We start from the raw sequence: 16,938 nt of genomic DNA, 5'->3' as shown, positions 1-16,938 counted from the left end.
AAATTAAAAACTATAAAACGCTAATATGTAGAAAAAGCTTTTATAAATAAGTTCATACTATGCTACAAAAAACTATTGACTACTCTTAAAATTCTATATGATTAACTTAATTCTTTTGGGCTATTTTTGAAGGAAATGGCACCGATGACCCGTCAGAATTTGAACATGAGCGAGGAAGACTTCCGTGTTTTCCTTGTAGCAAGCATAGCCACATTAAGTACGCTATACATACCTTCACAGGTACGGCATTAACATGGTGGAATACCTATGTCGAGCAGGTAGGACAAGATGCTGCTTACGCACTACCATGGTCAGCATTCAAGCAATTGATGAATGAGCAGTATCGTCCCAGAAACGAGGTCAATAAGCTCAAGGTAGAGCTTAGAGGATTACGAATGCAAGGTTTCGATATCACCACGTACGAACGGCGATTCAAAGAATTGTGCCTATTGTGTCCCAGAACGTTCGAAGACGAAGAAGAGAAGATCGACGCATTAGTAAAAGGGTTACCGGAAAGAATTCAAGAAGATGTGAGTTCACACGAGCCCGCCTCCATACAAAAGGCAAGTCGAATGGCTCACAAATTAGTGAACCAGATCGAAGGAAGGATTAAGGAGTAGGCGACCGAAGAGGCAAACATGAAACAAGTCAAGAGAAAGAGGAAAACAATGACAAGAGTCACCAATACAATAACAACAATCACAACCACAATCGCAATAACTATCCCAACAACCGCAACATCAATCGCAACAACAACTTCAACAAACGTCCTAACAACAACTACAATAACCGTCCCAACAACAATAATAACAACAACAATAGCAACAATAATAATCCCAACAACAATCTCAATAACAACAATGGCAATAAAAACACAAAAATAGTCATGCCAAAGGTGTGAAGAGAATCACCAGGGGTTCTGCATGACATTTTGCACTAGGTGTAGAAGAAATGGTCATAGTGCGGCAGAGTGTGAGGCCTACGGACCAAAGTTTAACAGAATTAAAAGAACAAATAATGTCGGAACAGATAATGCCGCCATAGTTTGCTTTGCATGTGGAAAACCGGGCCACATTAGTAGAAATTGCCCAAATCAGGGGAATACTAATGGGCAGGGCCACAGAAGAGTTTTCAATATTAATACGGCAGAAGCGTAGGATGACCCGGAGCTTGTTATGGGTACGTTTCTCATTGACAATAAATTTGCTTATGTTTTATTTGATTCGGTTGAGGATAGACGCTATATGAGTAGAGATTTTTGTACTAAACTAAGTTGCTCACCGACGCCCTTGGATAATAAATTTTTACTCGAATTAGCAAATGGTAAATTAATTACAGCAGATAATATATGTCTGAATCGAGAAATTAAACTGGTTAGCGAAACATTTAAGATTGACTTGATACCAGTAGAGTTAGGGAGTTTTGATGTGATAATCGGTATAGACTGGTTGAAAGAAGTGAAAGCAGAGATCGTTTGTTACAAAAATGCAATTCGCATTATACGAAAAAAAGGAAAACCTTTAATGGTGTACGTAGAAAAGTACAACGCGAAATTAAACCTTATTAGTAGTTTGAAGGCGCAAAAACTAATAAGAAAAGGTTGTTACATCATTCTAGCACACATTGAGGAAGTTAAATGTGAAGAAAAGAACATCAGTGATGTTTCCGTCGCAAAAGAATTTCCCGATGTATTTCCGAATGAATTACCGGGATTACCCCCACATCGATCCGTTCAATTTCAAATAGACCTTGTACCAAAAGCTGCACCAATAGCTCGTGCTCCATACAGACTCGCACCCAGCGAAATGAAAGAATTAAAAAGTCAGTTACAGGAACTTTTATAGCGTGGTTTCATTCGACCAAGCACATCACCGTGGGGAGCTCCTGTTTTGTTTGTCAAGAAGAAAGATGGTACATTCAAGTTATGTATCGACTACCGAGAGTTGAACAAACTTACCATCAAGAACCGCTACCCACTACCGAGAATCGACGACTTATTTGATCAACTACAAGGCTCGTCTGTTTATTCGAAGATCGATTTACGTTCTGGATATCATCAAATGCGGGTGAAGGAGGATGATATTCTAAAGACTACTTTTAGGACGCGTTATGGTCATTACGAGTTTATGGTTATGCCGTTTGGATTGACTAACGCACCAGCTGTGTTCATGAACCTCATGAACCGAGTGTGTGGGCCATATTTTGACAAGTTTGTCATTGTTTTCATAGATGACATACTTATTTTCTCGAAGAATGATCAAGAGCACGAAGAACATTTGAGAAAAGTACTAGGGTTGCTGAGGAAAGAAAAACTGTCCGCTAAGTTTTCAAAGTGTGCATTTTTGTTGGAAGAAGTTCAATTCCTCGGTCACATAGTGAACAAAGAAGGTATCCAGGTGGATCCAGCAAAGATTGAAACTGTTGAAAAGTGGGAAACCCCAAAAACTCCAAAGCATATACGCCAATTTTTAGGACTAGCTGGTTACTACAGAAGGTTCATCCAAGATTTTTTCAGAATAGCATAACCCTTGACTGCATTAACGCATAAAGGGAGGAAATTTGAAGGGAAGGATGAACAAAAAAAGGCGTTTCAATTGTTAAAGAAAAAGTTAACTACAGCACCTATATTGTCATTGCCTGAAGGGAATGATGATTTTTTGATATATTGTGACGCCTCAAAGCAAGGTCTCGGTTGTGTATTAATGCAACGAACGAAGGTAATTGCTTATGCATCTAGACAATTGAAGATTCACGAGTAGAATTATACAACGTATGATTTGGAATTAGGCGCAGTTGTTTTTGCATTAAAGACTTGGAGGCACTACTTATATGGGGTCAAAAGTATTATATATACCGACCACAAAAGTCTTCAACGCATATTAAACCAGAAACAACTGAACATAAGACAGCACAGGTGGATTGAATTGTTAAATGATTACGACTTTGAGATTCGTTATCACCCGGGGAAGGCAAATGTGGTAGCCGACGCCTTGAGTAGAAAGGACAGAGAACCCATTCGAGTAAAAGCTATGAATATAATGATTCACACTAACCTTACTACTCAAATAAAAGGAGGCGCAACAAGGAGTTTTAAAAGAGGGAAATTTAAAGGATGAAATACCCAAAGGATCAGAGAAGCATCTTAATATTCGGGAAGACGGAACCCGGTATAGGGCTGAAAGGATTTGGGTACCAAAATTTGGAGATATGAGAGAAATGGTACTTAGAGAAGCTCATAAAACCAGATACTCAATACATCCTGGAACGAGGAAGATGTACAAGGATCTCAAGAAACATTTTTGGTGGCCAGGTATGAAAGCCGATGTTGCTAAATACGTAGGAGAATGTTTGACGTGTTTAAGGTTAAAGCTGAGCATCAAAAACCATCAGGTCTACTTCAACAACCCGAAATCCCGGAATGGAAATGGGAAAACATTACCATGGATTTCATCACTAAATTGCCAAGAACTGCAAGTGGTTTTGATACTATTTGGGTAATAGTTGATCGTCTCACCAAATCAGCACACTTCCTGCCAATAAGAGAAGATGACAAGATGGAGAAGTTAGCACGACTGTATTTGAAGGAAGCCGTTGTGATGACCCGGAAATTTCCGATAAAATTTAAACTTTAATCTTTATATGTTTCTGACACGATAAGCAACATCTGTAATGTTGAGTGTCGAAAGTTTTGAAATATATATTCATGTAATCAATTACCCTTTGACTGTGCCCGACGATTCACGAACATTTATGTGTATATAGATATGTATATACTATATATAGTTATACTAATTGAAAATGTTAACAAAGTATTAAATGTATGATACTTTACATGAACGTATTTGTTTATTATAGATATCAACGAGATTAAAAGATAATATCAAATAATTGATTTATCAGAAACATGATATTGTTACGGATCTCTGTTACGAGGCCCACTTTGATTTGAGACATCTGTTGTTTTTTTTTTTTTTTGTTTTTTTTTTTACAATATTCGGAATATATGGTAATGTGATCTGCAAGTAAGAACAAAAGCATATCATAGCTCAGTCGGTAGAAACAATCTAAAACTTACACTGTTGTAATGTGATTAATTGATCTTTCTCCACTAGCACGATAATTTGATTAAGATTATTATTTAATATTATAATTATATTATTAATATTATTACAACATGTTGATGAAATGATACAAGATTGAGAATGCTAAGAATTTAAAACGTTAATTACTATAATATAAAAATTAATATTATTATATATATATATTTTTATCAATTGAATGAACCTTTACCCGTGATTGAATTAAGGCGTGTTATTGTGTTTATTTTTTTTTTGTTTGTTTGTTGAAGTTTGTTACGCATCTTCATCACCTTTTAAGTTTTCTGTTCACTTTATGAATTATATTCTCAACGAATCTTAATCTAACCACTTCTTCTTTATCTAATATATATATACTACTACATACATAAATAGAGAGGCGGCTAAAATCTTAAACACGTTTTCATTAGTGAATTATTTATCATTTCATTGAAAACCAACTTGCACATATGGTGTGCTGTATGTTTCCACTACCAATTAACTACTTCTTTCTTTATGTATATATAATATATGGATATATTTGGATGACCCACCAAATCAAAGAATATATCATCTATCTATTATTCTTTTGTATTCTTTGGAGAAATATCACACAACATCATCTTTGTTGATCACTAAACCAAACCATAACCTTGTTTGCTTTCGTTTCTTTAACTCGATTAAACCATCAAAATACAACAACCCTCATCATCCTCACCACCTTGGAACCACCATTGGTCACCATCGATTGTCTTCCATCTCTTTCCTCCCTCTATCTTTCTCTAAATTATATATATACATAGATGTACACCAAGTGTAACCAAGTCACCACCACTACAACGTTTCCTGTTTCAGCCCGTTTACAAATCAAAACCCATTTAACCATCAATAACTACTGCTGTTTGTTTGCTTTAAATGAAACCCCATAACCACAAACCACCATAGACCATCGTAAACTGCTGCTAACTATTTTAAATTCCTGTTTTTGGATCAGTCTAACCTACATCACTACGCGCCTGCTATTTGAATTCTTTATAACCCTAAAACCCCACCGTGATACACTACAGCTACAACAGAGATAGTTTTCTATTTCTAATAATAACTAAAACGAATACCTTTTGCCACTGATCGATGCTGCTGCCCTTTAGATCGTTTCTGATAAGAGATAACAATGATGATTCATAATACTGAGATGATGATGATGATGAACCGTTTACTACTACTTCTAATTTATGTTGGGTATTGTCATGAACCTGTTACCTGACATGAAATCGTGACTTCTACTGTTACCACTCCAAACCGCCACACATCAAAACCCAACAAAAACAACAACCGATTCGTTTTTCTGTTATTAGATGAACGATAATGATATGATTTGATAATAATAATAATAACGATTAACGATGGTGAAAATGGATGATGATTAACGTTTGATGATGATTGATGATGAAATGGCTAAACTAATTGTTGTAATTGAAATGTCCCGTTCTTATTGATTAAAAACGTTCCATATTAATTGATTTCGTTGCGAGGTTTTGACCTCTATATGAGACGTTTTTCAAAGACTGCATTCATTTTAAAACAAACCATAAGCTTTATTTCATCAATAAAGGTTTAAAAAGTTTTACGTAGATTATCAAATAATGATAATCTAAAATATCCTGTTTACACACGACCATTACATAATGGTTTACAATACAAATATGTTACAACAAAATAAGTTTCTTGAATGCAGTTTTTACACAATATCATACAAGCATGGACTCCAAATCTCGTCCTTATTTAAGTATGCGACAGCGGAAGCTCTTAATAATCACCTGAGAATAAACATGCTTAAAACGTCAACAAAAATGTTGGTGAGTTATAGGTTTAACCTATATATATCAAATCATAATAATAGACCACAAGATTTCATATTTCAATACACATCCCATACATAGAGATAAAAATCATTCATATGGTGAACACCTGGTAACCGACATTAACAAGATGCATATATAAGAATATCCCCATCATTCCGGGACACCCTTCGGACATGATATAAATTTCGAATTACTAAAGCATCCGGTACTTTGGATGGGGCTTGTTGGGCCCGATAGATCTATCTTTATTATTCGCGTCAATTAGGGTGTCTGTTCCCTAATTCTTAGATTACCAGACTTAATAAAAAGGGGCATATTCGATTTCGATAATTCAACCATAGAATGTAGTTTCACGTACTTGTGTCTATTTTGTAAATCATTTATAAAACCTGCATGTATTCTCATCTCAAAAATATTAGATTTTAAAAGTGGGACTATAACTCACTTTCACAGATTTTTACTTCGTCGGGAAGTAAGACTTGGCCACTAGTTGATTCACGAACCTATAACAATATATACATATATATCAAAGTATGTTCAAAATATATTTACAACACTTTTAATATATTTTGATGTTTTAAGTTTATTAAGTCAGCTGTCCTCGTTAGTAACCTACAACTAGTTGTCCACAGTTAGATGTACAGAAATAAATCGATAAATATTATCTTGAATCAATCCACGACCCAGTGTATACGTATCTCAGTATTGATCACAACTCAAACTATATATATTTTGGAATCAACCTCAACCCTGTATAGCTAACTCCAACATTCACATATAGAGTGTCTATGGTTGTTCCGAAATATATATAGATGTGTCGACATGATAGGTCGAAACATTGTATACGTGTCTATGGTATCTCAAGATTACATAATATACAATACAAGTTGATTAAGTTATGGTTGGAATAGATTTGTTACCAATTTTCACGTAGCTAAAATGAGAAAAATTATCCAATCTTGTTTTACCCATAACTTCTTCATTTTAAATCCGTTTTGAGTGAATCAAATTGCTATGGTTTCATATTGAACTCTATTTTATGAATCTAAACAGAAAAGTATAGGTTTATATTCGGAAAAATAAGTTACAAGTCGTTTTTGTAAAGGTAGTCATTTCAGTCGAAAGAACGACGTCTAGATGACCATTTTAGAAAACATACTTCCACTTTGAGTTTAACCATAATTTTTGGATATAGTTTCATGTTCATAATAAAAATCATTTTCTCAGAATAACAACTTTTAAATCAAAGTTTATCATAGTTTTTAATTAACTAACCCAAAACAGCCCGCGGTGTTACTACGACGGCGTAAATCCGGTTTTACGGTATTTTTCGTGTTTCCAGGTTTTAAATCATTAAGTTAGCATATCATATAGATATAGAACATGTGTTTAGTTGATTTTAAAAGTCAAGTTAGAAGGATTAACTTTTTTTTGCGAACAAGTTTAGAATTAACTAAACTATGTTCTAGTGATTACAAGTTTAAACCTTCGAATAAGATAGCTTTATATGTATGAATCGAATGATGTTATGAACATCATTACTACCTTAAATTCCTTGGATAAACCTACTGGAAAAGAGAAAAATGGATCTAGCTTCAATGGATGCTTGGATGGCTCGAAGTTCTTGAAGCAAAATCATGACACGAAAACAAGTTCAAGTAAGATCATCACTTGAAATAAGATTGTGTTAGTTATAGAAATTGAACCAAAGTTTGAATATGATTATTACCTTGTATTAGAATGATAACCTACTGTAAGAAACAAAGATTTCTTGAGGTTGGATGATCACCTTACAAGATTGGAAGTGAGCTAGCAAACTTGAAAGTATTCTTGATTTTATGAAACTAGAACTTTTGGAATTTATGAAGAACACTTAGAACTTGAAGATAGAACTTGAGAGAGATCAATTAGATGAATAAAATTGAAGAATGAAATTGTTTTTAGGTGTTTTTGGTCGTTGGTGTATGGATTAGATATAAAGGATATGTAATTTTGTTTTCATGTAAATAAGTCATGAATGATTACTCATATTTTTGTAATTTTATGAGATATTTCATGCTAGTTGCCAAATGATGGTTCCCACATGTGTTAGGTGACTCACATGGGCTGCTAAGAGCTGATCATTGGAGTGTATATATCAATAGTACATACATCTAAAAGCTGTGTATTGTACGAGTACGAATACGGGTGTATACGAGTAGAATTGTTGATGAAACTGAACGAGGATGTAATTGTAAGCATTTTTGTTAAGTAGAAGTATTTTGATAAGTGTCTTGAAGTCTTTCAAAAGTGTATGAATACATATTAAAACACTACATGTATATACATTTTAACTGAGTCGTTAAGTCATCGTTAGTCGTTACATGTAAATGTTGTTTTGAAACCTTTAGGTTAACGATCTTGTTAAATGTTGTTAACCCAATGTTTATAATAACAAAAGAGATTTTAAATTATTATATTATCATGATATTATGATGTACGAATATCTCTTAATATGATATATATATACATTAAATGTCGTTACAATGATAATCGTTACATATATGTCTCGTTTCAAAATCATTAAGTTAGTAGTCTTGTTTTTACATATGTAGTTCATTGTTAATATACTTAATGATATGTTTACTTATCATAATATCATGTTAACTATATATATAACCATATATATGTCACCATATAGTTTTTACAAGTTTTAACGTTCGTGAATCACCGGTCAACTTGGGTGGTCAATTGTCTATATGAAACCTATTTCAATTAATCAAGTATTAACAAGTTTGATTGCTTAACATGTTGGAAACATTTAATCATGTAAATATCAATCTCAATTAATATATATAAAAATGGAAAGGTTCGGGTCACTACAGTACCTACCCGTTAAATAAATTTCGTCCCGAAATTTTAAGCTGTTGAAGGTGTTGACGAATCTTCTGGAAATAGATGCGGGTATTTCTTCTTCATCTGATCTTCACGCTCCCAGGTGAACTTGGGTCCTCTACGAGCATTCCATCGAACCTTAACAATTGGTATCTTGTTTTTCTTAAGTCTTTTAACCTTACGATCCATTATTTCGACGGGTTCTTCGATGAATTGAAGTTTTTCGTTGATTTGGATTTCATCTAACGGAATAGTGAGATCTTCTTTAGCAAAACATTTCTTCAAATTTGAGACGTGGAAAGTGTTATGTACAGCCGCGAGTTGTTGAGGTAACTCAAGTCGGTAAGCTACTGGTCCGACACGATCAATAATCTTGAATGGTCTAATATACCTTGGATTTAATTTCCCTCGTTTACCAAATCGAACAACGCCTTTCCAAGGTGCAACTTTAAGCATGACCATCTCTCCAATTTCAAATTCTATATCTTTTCTTTTAATGTCAGCGTAGCTCTTTTGTCGACTTTGGGAGGTTTTCAACCGTTGTTGAATTTGGATGATCTTCTCGGTAGTTTCTTGTATAAACTCCGAACCCGTAATCTGTCTATCCCCCACTTCACTCCAACAAATCGGAGACCTACACTTTCTACCATAAAGTGCTTCAAACGACGCCATCTCAATGCTTGAATGGTAGCTGTTGTTGTAGGAAAATTCTGCTAATGGTAGATGTCGATCCCAACTATTTTCGAAATCAATAACACATGCTCGTAGCATGTCTTCAAGCGTTTGTATCGTCCTTTCGCTCTGCCCATCAGTTTGTGGATGATAGGCAGTACTCATGTCTAGACGAGTTCCTAATGCTTGCTGTAATGTCTGCCAGAATCTTGAAATAAATCTGCCATCCCTATCAGAGATAATAGAGATTGGTATTCCATGTCTGGAGATGACTTCCTTCAAATACAGTCGTGCTAACTTCTCCATCTTGTCATCTTCTCTTATTGGCAAGAAGTGTGCTGATTTGGTGAGACGATCAACTATTACCCAAATAGTATCAAAACCACTTGCAGTCCTTGGCAATTTAGTGATGAAATCCATGGTAATGTTTTCCCATTTCCATTCCGGGATTTCGGGCTGTTGAAGTAGACCTGATGGTTCCTGATGCTCAGCTTTGACCTTAGAACACGTCAAACATTCTCCTACGTATTTAGCAACATCAGCTTTCATACCCGGCCACCAAAAATGTTTCTTGAGATCCTTTTACATCTTCCCCGTTCCAGGATGTATTGAGTATCTGGTTTTATGAGCTTATCTAAGTACCATTTCTCTCATATCTCCAAATTTTGGTACCCAAATCCTTTCAGCCCTATACCGGGTTCCGTCTTCCCGAATATTAAGATGCTTCTCCGATCCTTTGGATATTTCATCCTTTAAATTTCCCTCTTTTAAAACTCCTTGTTGTGCCTCCTTTATTTGAGTAGTAAGGTTATTATGAATCATTATATTCATAGATTTTACTCGAATGGGTTCTCTGTCCTTCCTGCTCAAGGCATCGGCTACCACATTTGCCTTCCCCGGGTGGTAATGAATCTCAAAGTCGTAATCATTCAATAATTCAATCCACCTACGCTGCCTCATATTCAGTTGTTTCTGATTAAATATGTGTTGAAGACTTTTGTGGTCGGTATATATAATACTTTTGACCCCATATAAGTAGTGCCTCCAAGTCTTTAATGCAAAAACAACCGCGCCTAATTCCAAATCATGCGTCGTATAATTTTGTTCGTGAATCTTCAATTGTCTAGACGCATAAGCAATCACCTTCGTTCGTTGCAGTAATACACAACCGAGACCTTGCTTTGATGCGTCACAATAAATCACAAAATCATCATTCCCTTCAGGCAATGACAATATAGGTGCCGTAGTTAGCTTTTTCTTCAATAACTGATAAGCTTTCTCTTGTTCATCATTCCATTCAAATTTCTTCCCTTTATGCGTTAATACAGTCAAGGGTTTTGTTATTCTGGAAAAGTCTTGGATGAACCTTCTGTAGTAACCAGCTAGTCCTAAAAACTGGCGTATGTGTTTCGAAGTTTTCGGGGTTTCTCACTTTTCAACAGTTTCTATCTTTGCCGGATCCACCTTAATACCTTCTTTGTTCACTATGTGACCGAGGAATTGAACTTCTTTCAACCAAAATACACACTGTGAAAACTTAGCGTACAATTCTTCCTTCCTCAATACTTCTAACACCTTTCTCAAATGTTCACCGTGTTCTTGGTCATTCTTTGAGTAAATAAGTATGTCATCAATGAAAACAATGACAAACTTGTCAAGGTATGGTCCACACACTCGGTTCATAAGGTCCATGAACACAGCTGGTGCATTAGTTAAACCAAACGGCATGACCATAAACTCATAATGACCGTAACGTGTTCTGAAATCAGTCTTTGGAATATCATCTTCTTTCACCCGCATTTGATGATACCCGGAACGTAAGTCAATCTTTGAATAAACAGACGAGCCTTGTAGTTGATCAAATAAGTCGTCGATTCTCGGTAGTGGGTAGCGGTTCTTGATGGTAAGTTTGTTCAACTCTCTGTAGTCGATACACAACCTGAATGTACCATCTTTCTTCTTGACAAACAAAACATGAGCTCCCCACGGTGATGTGCTTGGTCGAATGAAACCATGCTCTAAAAGTTCTTGTAATTGGCTTTGCAGTTCTTTCATCTCGTTGGGTATGAGTCTGTAAGGAGCACGAGCTATTGGTGCAGCTCCTGGTACAATATCTATTTGAAATTCAACGGATCGATGTGGGGGTAATCCCGGTAATTCTTTCGGAAATACATCGGGAAATTCCTTTGCGACGGGAACATCGTTGATGCTCTTTTCTTCAGTTTGTACTTTCTCGACGTGTGCTAGAACAGCATAGCAACCTTTTCTTATTAGTTTTTGTGCCTTCAAATTACTAATAAGATGTAGCTTCGTGTTGCCCTTTTCTCCGTACACCATTAAGGGTTTTCCTTTTTCTCGTATAATGCGAATTGCATTTTTTTAACAAACGATCTCTGCTTTCACTTCTTTCAACCAGTCCATACCGATTATCACATCAAAACTCCCTAACTCTACTGGTATCAAATCAATCTTAAATGTTTCGCTAACCAGTTTAATTTCTCGATTCCGACATATATTATCTGCTGAAATTAATTTACCATTTGCTAATTCGAGTAAAAATTTACTATCCAAAGGCGTCAATGGACAACTTAATTTAGTACAAAAATCTCTACTCATATAGCTTCTATCCGCACCCGAATCAAATAAAACGTAAGCAGATTTATTGTCAATAAGAAACGTACCCGTAACAAGCTCCGGGTCTTCCTGTGCCTCTGCCGCATTAATATTGAAAACTCTTCCGCGGCCTTGTCCATTCGTGTTCTCCTGGTTCGGGCAATTTCTAATAATGTGGCCCGGTTTTCCACATTTATAACAAACTACATTGGCATAACTTGCTCCGACACTACTTGCTCTGCCATTACTCGTTCCGACACCATTTGTTCCTTTCGTTCTATTAACCCCTAGTCCGTAGACCTCACACTTCACTGCGCTATGACCATTTCTTTTACACTTGTTGCAAAATTTGGTGCAGAGCCCCGAGTGATACTTTTCACACCTTTGGCATAGCTGCTTCTGATTGTTGTTGTTGTTGCGGTTATTATTGTTGTTGGGATGATTGTTGTAGTTGCTGTTGTTGTTGTTGTTGTTGTTGGGCCGTTTGTTGTAGTTGCGATTGATGTTGCGATTGTTGGGATAATTGTTGCGATTATTGTTGTAATTGCTGTTGTTGTTGTATTGGTGATTCTTATCACCGTTTTCCTCCCACTTTCTTTTGACTTGCTTCACATTGGCCTCTTCAGCAGTCTATTCTTTAATTCTTTCTTCAATCTGGTTCACTAGTTTGTGAGCCATTCTACATGCCTGTTGTATGGAGGCGGGCTCGTGTGAACTTATATCTTCTTGGATTCTTTCCGGTAATCCTTTCACAAACGCGTCGATCTTCTCTTCCTCATCTTCGAATGCTCCCGGACACAATAGGCACAATTCTGTGTATCGTCTTTCGTACGTGGTAATATCAAATCCTTGGGTTCGTAACCCTCTAAGTTATGTCTTGAGCTTATTGACCTCGGTTCTGGGACGGTACTTCTCGTTCATCAAGTGCTTGAATGCTGACCACGGTAGTGCGTAAGCATCATCTTGTCCCACTTGCTCTAGATAGGTATTCCACCATGTTAACGCAGAACCTGTGAAGGTATGTGTAGCGTACTTCACTTTTTCCTCTTCAGTACACTTACTGGCAAACACTGATTCGACCTTCTCGGTCCACCGTTTCAATCCGATCGGTCCTTCGGTTCCATCAAATTCCAAAGGTTTGCAGGCAGTGAATTCTTTGTAGGTGCATCCTACACGATTTCCTGTACTGCCAGAACCAAGGTTATTGTTGGTATGTAGCGCAGCCTGTACTGCGGCTATGTTTGAAGCTAGAAAAGTACGGAATTCCTCTTCATTCATATTCACGGTGTGTCGAGTAGTTGGTGCCATTTCCTTCAAAATAGTCAAATGGAACAAGTTAATCATACAGAATATTAAGAGTAGTTAATAGTATTTTGTAGCATAATATGAACTCATTTATAAAAGCTTTTTCTTCATATTAGCGTTTTATAAGTTTAAATTCGGGTAGTACCTACCCGTTAAGTTCATACTTAGTAGCTAATATACAATTCAACTACTACAATTCTATATGAAAAACTGATTATAATAATATTTCGCGTTCAAACTTTTACACAATGTTTTACAAACTTGCAATACCGCTTATTTTACATATAGCATGAAATATAGCACACAATAAATTTGATACAAGATGGTTGTGAAGATAATTCTAGCTAGTACACAAGTCGTTCAGCAAAGGCAATAAAGACACGTAATTCATATGTCCAGAAACAAGTCATGCATTCTGGTTTTACTAGGATTACTTCCCATCCTTGGTCTTGTGGAACATAACTGTTATGGCCGTTGATAAAACAGCGTGTTCTAACGTCGTCAAAGGGACGAGGTTACGTAATTTCCAACAGTCCCGTAACAATCTAAAAACCTCATTTCTTACCCCAATTACCGACTCCGTCACTTGTGGGAACGTTTTGTTTAATAGTTGTAGCCCGATGTTCTTGTTCTCACTTTGGTGAGAAGCGAACATTACTAATCCGTAAGCATAACATGCTTCTTTATGATGCATGTTAGCCGCTTTTTCTAAATCACGAAGTCCTATATTCGGATATACTGAGTCAAAATAATTTCTTAACCCGTTACGTAAAATAGCATTTGGGTTCCCCGCAATATATGCGTCAAAGTAAACACATCGTAACTTATGGATTTCCCAATGTGATATCCCCCATCTTTCGAACGAAGGAGTTTTATAAACCAAGGCATTCTTGGAACGTTCTTCGAATGTCTTACAAACTGATCTCGCCTTAAATAGTTGTGCCGAAGAATTCTAACCGACTCTAGACAAGATTTCATTAATCATGTCTCCGGGTAGGTCTCTTAAAATATTGGGTTGTCTATCCATTTTGTGTTTTTATACTGTAAAATAGACAAGAGTTAGATTCATAAAAAAAATACTTATTAATACAAGCAATTTTTACATATATCATAAAGCATAAGCACACTATATTACATATATTACACCACACGAATACAACTATCTTATTCCGACTCGCTTGTTTCTTCTTCTTCGGTTTTGGATCGTTTTGCCAAGTTTCTAGGGATATATGGTGTTCCCCTAATACGAGCCGTCGTTGTCCATATTGGTTTAGAAAAACCTGGTGGTTTAGAGGTTCCCGGGTCATTGTTACAACTTAAGGACTTCGGGGGTTGACGATACATATAAAGTTCATCGGGGTTGGAATTAGATTTCTCTATTTTTATGCCCTTTCCCTTATTATTTTCTTTTGCCTTTTTAAATTCAGTTGGGGTAATTTCTATAACATCATCGGAATTCTCGTCGGAATCCGATTCATCGGAGAATTGGTAATCCTCCCAATATTTTGCTTCCTTGGCGGAAACACCATTGACCATAATTAACCGTGGTCGGTTGGTTGAGGATTTTCTTTTACTTAACCGTTTTCTTATTTCCCCCACCGGTTCTATTTCTTCATCCGGTTCCGATTCTTCTTCCGGTTCCGATTCTTCTTCCGGTTCCGACTCTTCTTCCGGTTCCTCTTCGGGAACTTGTGAATCAGTCCACGAATCATTCCAATTTACATTTGACTCTTCATTATTATTAGGTGAGTCAATGGGACTTGTTCTAGAGGTAGACATCTATCACATAATATCAAACGCGTTAAGAGATTAATATATCACATAATATTCACATGTTAAAAATATATAGTTTCCAACAAAATTTGTTAAGCAATCATTTTTCAAGTAAAACACGGTCGAAGTCCAGACTCACTAATGCATCCTAACAAACTCGATAAGACACACTAATGCAAAATTCTGGTTCTCTAAGACCAACGCTCTGATACCAACTGAAATGTCCCGTTCTTATTCATTAAAAACGTTCCATATTAATTGATTTCGTTGCCAGGTTTTGACCTCTATATGAGACGTTTTTCAAAGACTGCATTCATTTTAAAACAAACCATAAGCTTTATTTCATCAATAAAGGTTTAAAAAGCTTTACGTAGATTATCAAATAATGATAATCTAAAATATCCTGTTTACACACGACCATTACATAATGGTTTACAATACAAATATGTTACAACAAAATAAGTTTCTTGAATGCAGTTTTTACACAATATCATACAAGCATGGACTCCAAATCTCGTCCTTATTTAAGTATGCGACATCGGAAGCACTTAATAATCACCTGAGAATAAACATGCTTAAAACGTCAACAAAAATGTTGGTGAGTTATAGGTTTAACCTATATATATCAAATCATAATAATAGACCACAAGATTTCATATTTCAATACACATCCCATACATAGAGATAAAAATCATTCATATGGTGAACACCTGGTAACCGACATTAACAAGATGCATATATAAGAATATCCCCATCATTCCGGGACACCCTTCGGACATGATATAAATTTCGAATTACTAAAGCATCCGGTACTTTGGATGGGGCTTGTTGGGCCCGATAGATCTATCTTTAGGATTCGCGTCAATTAGGGTGTCTGTTCCCTAATTCTTAGATTACCAGACTTAATAAAAAGGGGCATATTCGATTTAGATAATTCAACCATAGAATGTAGTTTCACGTACTTGTGTCTATTTTGTAAATCATTTATAAAACCTGCATGTATTCTCATCCCAAAAATATTAGATTTTAAAAGTGGGACTATAACTCACTTTCACAGATTTTTACTTCGTCGGGAAGTAAGACTTGGCCACTGGTTGATTCACGAACCTATAACAATATATACATATATATCAAAGTATGTTCAAAATATATTTACAACACTTTTAATATATTTTGATGTTTTAAGTTTATTAAGTCAGCTGTCCTCGTTAGTAACCTACAACTAGTTGTCCACAGTTAGATGTACAGAAATAAATCGATAAATATTATCTTGAATCAATCCACGACCCAGTGTATACGTATCTCAGTATTGATCACAACTCAAACTATATATATTTTGGAATCAACCTCAACCCTGTATAGCTAACTCCAACATTCACATATAGAGTGTCTATGGTTGTTCCGAAATATATATAGATGTGTCGACATGATAGGTCGAAACATTGTATACGTGTCTATGGTATCTCAAGATTACATAATATACAATACAAGTTGATTAAGTTATGGTTGGAATAGATTTGTTACCAATTTTCACGTAGCTAAAATGAGAAAAATTATCCAATCTTGTTTTACCCATAACTTCTTCATTTTAAATCCGTTTTGAGTGAATCAAATTGCTATGGTTTCATATTGAACTCTATTTTATGAATCTAAACAGAAAAGTATAGGTTTATATTCGGAAAAATAAGTTACAAGTCATTTTTGGAAAGGTAGTCATTTCAGTCGAAAGAACGACGTCTAGATGACCATTTTAGAAAACATAC

This window comes from Rutidosis leptorrhynchoides, chromosome 6, assembly GCF_046630445.1.
Source record: "Rutidosis leptorrhynchoides isolate AG116_Rl617_1_P2 chromosome 6, CSIRO_AGI_Rlap_v1, whole genome shotgun sequence".
NCBI classification, from domain to species: domain Eukaryota; kingdom Viridiplantae; phylum Streptophyta; class Magnoliopsida; order Asterales; family Asteraceae; genus Rutidosis; species Rutidosis leptorrhynchoides.
This window is presented reverse-complemented; position numbering follows the sequence as displayed.